Here is a 6,000-nt window from a genome sequence, read left to right on the forward strand (position 1 = left end):
GAATACATCGCAATTCGGCCTTAGCCGCGATGATGTCTTGATTTTTATCACTAAACCCTTTATCTATCTATTTCCTAACTTCCTTTCCTAGACATTTTCTTTTCTCTCTCTCTCTCTCTGTTCACTTTTCTTTCTTTCCTTCTTTCTCTTACTTTCCTTCTTTATTAAATATCCTTTTTTATTTCCTTCATTTTTTTTTCTTTCCTTATAATTACCTTGGCTTCCTTGTCCCTTCCACTCTTTTTCTTTTCTTTATTTTTTCCCCTTCTCATTCTTTTCCCTTATTCTTTGTTTCTTTCTTTCCCTTCCTTCCTTTCAGTTTTCTTCTTTCTTTCTTTCTTTCAAAGAATGAAGGAAACATGTTTATTTCCTTCATTATTTCTTTCCTCCTTCTTTTTCTTACTTTTCCCCCTTTAATTATCTCCTTTATTTTGTCTTTCAAACATTTATTCATCTTCCCTTCCTTTCTCTTTCTTTCTTTCTTTCTTTCTTTTTTTTTCTTTCTATATTCATTTCAAAGAATGACGGAAACCTTTTTTTATCTCTTTTATTATTTCCTTCATCCTTCTTTTATTCTAACTTTCTGTTATTTTTTCTGTTTTCCGTTATTTTTTTTTCCTTCTCAAACATCTCTTTTCTTTCTCTCCTTCATTCTTTCGTTCACCTTCTCTTCCAATTCTTTATATTTTTTCACAAGTTTTACACTTTGTGTGGGGCTTCTTTGTTGATCTTCGTTTGTCAATTGTCCCGTATTTCATTTTGTGAAATCTGGTCACCCTGGGATAGAGATTCGCATATGCGATCGACTTATTACTCTTCGGACATCATAAGAGGACAGAACTTCAGAGAGAAACGGCTAATGATCCAATTCTCAGATCATTTTGGCGGATACTTACTCAGGGTTGGCCCGAAACAATCCAAGAGTCACCGAAATCCCTTAGGCAGTATTGGTCGTACAGAGATGACATGGGAGTATCACATGGAGTACTCTTCAAGGGAAGTCAAGTCATCATATCGAAGACACTGAGGAATGATATCCTTAGACAGCTTCACCTAGGACACATGGGAATCGAAAGTACCAGACGACTTGCTCGTGAGACAGTCTTCTTGCCAAACATCAACAAGGACATTAACCAGTTGATAAAGCAGTGTGAAACATACCAGAAACATCAAGCAAGGCAGCGGAAGAAAAGAAGTGGATTATCAAGCACATTACTTCTTCTCCACACCATCCAAGACCAACGGATTAGCTCAGAGGATGATTCGTACAGTCAAGAATCTGTTGACAAAATGTTATCAGACTGGCCAAGACATTCAACTAGCAATGATGAACCTGAGAGCAACATCAGTCGAAAGTAACTTGAGATCACCAGCAGAAATGTTAATTGTTAGACCCATCAGGACCACATTGCCAAGTCACTATATTTCTCGAGAGATTCTACCACCATTGATTTTCTCTTGAATAGGCAAGACAAGATGATGGAAGTGCATTATTTACATGCAAGTTCTGATCTACCACCACTGCTAGTAGGGCAGCCAGTGAGAGTTCTACGTCCAAGAGACCACACTTGGATACCAGCCAAAGTATTCAAAGTCTGTGAGGAACCCAGGTCTTACAAAGTATCATTGCCAAACATATTTATACAGGATGACAAGATCAGTTAAAAACTGTTTTACATCATGGTCCTGACATTAAAAACATAAATACATGTAAATCAATAATATATTATAGATGAGATAAAAATCAGAGTAATATCTAAAAGATTGTGTTTGAAATGATACAATGCAATACAAGAGCATTTACAATATGTTATACAAAGAAATGAAGTAAATGTAATTAAATTTAAGTATTAAATAACCAAAAAAGTACACGATTCATGGACGAAATGTATGAATTAATGATTATAGAACTATATAAAAATCGGTAAAACTCAGGCTAATAAAACATATTCACAAGTTGAACATTGATATGTAATAGGAATAAAAAAAGTGGTATAATTTACATTAAAGTATGAGAATACATAACACTTGTGTTCCATGTATTTATATGAAGCAAATTGAATTATAAGATATATAAAACATAATACATTATAAATTGTAACGAATTACGACAAAGATAAAGGTACTAAAAGAAAAAGAAAACAAGGTTTGGATCGAAGTGTATTAGAAAGAAATGGTAGGTTAAAGTACATGAAACTGTATTTCGGGTTTTGAGCTACAAATCCATTCCTTAATTATTAAAGCTCTCAGGTAATGTAGTACGTATGAATTGCACATCAGGGTTTGGGAAATAATTTCTTGTATTTAAATTTAAAATTATCGAATGATGCTGCATTTTGGAGACTGGGTGGAAGCTCGTTCCATACTTTAGCACCAGCATATTTAAATGATTGTTTGAATAATTCTAGCTTAGGTTTAGGTATTATTACATTTAAAGAATGTGCGTTTCTTGTGTTAAAACCATGGCGGTCACAATACATCTCAATCTCATTACATAATCTTCCAGGAGCTGTGCCATTAATGCATTTGTACATGAGTGTTGCAAGAAAGTAGTTGCATGTTTGTTCAATGTTTGGCCACGACAAGTCAGTCATTAACTTAGTTCCATTGTATTTATCATAATCAAAGTTTTTCGTTACAATTCGTGCTGCTCTTTTTTGTATTCTCAACAATTTCTTTTTGTAAACTTCCGGGCAATTACCCCATACAGAACATGCGTAATCATAGCATGGTTGAATTGTGGATTTATACAATATATTCAATAAGTTAGAGTTAACAAATTTACTAAGTTTGGCAAGAATATGGACTTTGTATGCGACTGATTTACATAGAATATTAGTGTGAGCATTCCATTTCAACTTATCATCAATCATGAGTCCAAGATATTTTACGTTATCGACTTGCTCAATCTTGTGCCCTTCAATATAAATGTTAAGTTCATTTAAGGATTTTGATTTTAATAGCATCACCTTAGTTTTATCTTTATTAATTCGAAGTCTGTTATTAACATACCATTTATTGATTTCAACCATGTTTGCCTGTAATTTTGCATTTGCATCAGTATTATCTTTTCCACTAACATAAACAACCACATCATCAGCGAATATATTGCATGAACCATTTGTAACATATTCCGAAATATCATTAATAAAGATCAGGAAAAGGGTGGGGCCAAGGGCACTACCCTGGGGAATACCTATAGTAAGGTTCCTCATCTGTGAGCGTTTACCTTGATGTTGTACAGTTTGCTTTCTATTAGCAATATAACTCTGAAACCATCCAAGCTGATTGCTACGTATTCCATATTTTTCTAATTTATTAATCAGTAAATCATAATCAATGCAATCAAAGCATTTGGAAATGTCTAAGAAGCAAGCAGCTACCTTTTCACTCTCATTTATGGCTTCATAAAAATCATCAAGTATACGATGTAGACTAGTAGAGGTAGAGTGATTAGGTAAAAAGGCCGACTGGTCGACATTGATCATGTCATGTTCATTTAAGTATTTCAATAGTTGGGATTGAACCTCTTTTTCGATGATCTTAGCAACATGGCTCACAACAGAAATAGGCCTGTAATTATTTTTATCTTTCTTTGATCCCTTGCCTTTATAAACCGGGGTTGTTCGTGCTATTTTCCAGTCGTCGGGTATTTCGCCAGAAGATAAACTTTTATTATAGATTAGGGTTAGAGAATCACATATGTATGGTGCTGCGATATTTAATAATTTTGTATCTAGGCCTAAAACATCCACCTTACTGCTTTTGTCAAGGTGAGTTAGATGTTTTAAAGTTTTGTTTATCTCAATATTTCTAAATTCAAAAGAATAAACACATTCAGGATGTTTCCATTCAATTTTTTTTTCAGGAAAAGTGTTTGCTATCATTTGACCAATGTTTGCAAAATGCTTGTTTATTTCATCACAGTCAACCTCACATGTGTTATTCTCATATTTATTGTTGCCTGTTACAGCGTGTAACTCATTCCATAGTTTTTTGGATCATTGTTGTGTTCATGAGATATATTATTGTAGTACTCTTTTTTCTTTTCCCTTATCATACTAGTAATTTTGTTTCTTATTCTCCGATATTCATTTAGAGTTTCTTGACATTTAGAAGTATCAAATTTACGTTTTAAATAATCTCTCCTATAAATTAGATTAACGATGTCTGGGGTTACCCCGGGATTAAATCGCTTTTTCATTCTTGCTTCTTTCATTGGAGCAAATTCATTACTTATTTCTAGAAAAGCATCCTTCCATTTTGTCCATGCTGTCTGAACACACAAGTCCTTTAATACATTATTACCGATAACATCGAAACACTTGGTATTTTTCAATCTTTCGATAAAATCATATTCATTAAAATGTTTATAATCTCTAAAACGCCTGACGGTATGATCCTTTGTTTGTTTCTTAAAATTAACACATGTATATATCAAGTAATGGTCACTTAGTGAAATGTTTGCTACATCACACATGCTATGCTTATTTGGAATCGAACTCAGAATATGATCAATGCATTTTGATGACGTAAGAGTAACCCTTGTTGGTTTATCAACCAGTTGGGTGAGGAGAAATAAGTTTTCAATATTAGCAATAAGATTATTGTGTTACACATAAGAATAATTTTAGAAGAATTGTAAAAGCAATTACATCCATCTATTAGTTATTTCCCTTTAAGGCTAGCCAAGAATTGTAAAGAACATTCAAGAATGTCTTTTTATTATGCAGGCCTTGCCTATTTAAAAGGCCAAGGAGTTGTATTGTTATTTCTGAATAGAGATTAGGAACAATAGGCTTAGCTATGCTATTGACACTCTTGATTTCAATGAGGTCATTCAAGAGTGTTCTGGATTTTGACTGCTCCTGAAAGGAGAAAGTTTTTTTAAAGAAAATGCTAGAACCTTCCTTAATAGTGAGTTCTAGAAGAATAGCTGCAAACTATATAAAGCTGGCGGATTCTTCAAGATTATCACCACATCATATTAGATCGCTTCATCACACCATCACATCATATTAGATCACTTGATCATCACATCATATGAGAGCAGGAGATCACATCATATGAGATCACTTCACCAGATCAGATCAGAGCAGTTTATGCATCAATGAACTGTTTGCAGTTATTTTGAGAGAGAAATTATCAGTTCTCATCGAGATCATCAACATCATCAACCTGTTCAATGAACACGCTTCAACCCATGGATTACTGAAATTGACTGTTAATCATCATCAACATCGTCTTCACGGACATTTCAACTCGTTGCAGTGACTCTTATTATTCATCGGACTTCAACATCAGTTTCATCATCGCCATCATTGTGAATTTTCGCCAGTCAACTGGGATTTTATCATTTGGATTATTACTTGGATATAGTATCATCACTTCGGAATTTTACATCGGACACTTCAAGAGATTTATGTAAGATCATTATTTGTTTTATTTTATGTATAATTATTTCCTGTAATAAAAAAAAAGGAAAATTCAAACTTTATATTTAAAAATCTTCTTTGTTATTTGTTGCAGTATCGTAACAAATAATTTTGGGGGCTTGTCCGGGAAACAAAAACCAAATTTGTATAAGCCAATTTGAAACTAAAACCAGTTGTCCGGGAAACGAAAACCAAATTTGTACAAGCCAATTTGAAACTAAACCAGTTGTCCGGGAAACGGAAACCAAATTTGTACAAGCCAAGGCAATTTGAAACGAAAACCAAATTTGTACAAGCCAATTTGAAACTAAAAACCAATTTGAGACGAAAGCCAATTTGAAACAAAAGCCAATTTGAATTGGAAACATTTTGGAAAGTTCTAGAATATACTGTACTGTGTTATTACGTGCTTGTATTTGTGTATATTCACTATGGCTACATTTGATGTTGAAGAATTTCTTGCAATGACAGAATTGTCATATGATCATTTGAAGTCACTGAAGAAAGATGATTTGATAACAGTTTGTGATCATTTGGGTGTATCTCTAGCCCCAGGATTAAAGAA

Source organism: Lytechinus variegatus, chromosome 9 (assembly GCF_018143015.1).
Source record: "Lytechinus variegatus isolate NC3 chromosome 9, Lvar_3.0, whole genome shotgun sequence".
Classification (NCBI taxonomy): domain Eukaryota; kingdom Metazoa; phylum Echinodermata; class Echinoidea; order Temnopleuroida; family Toxopneustidae; genus Lytechinus; species Lytechinus variegatus.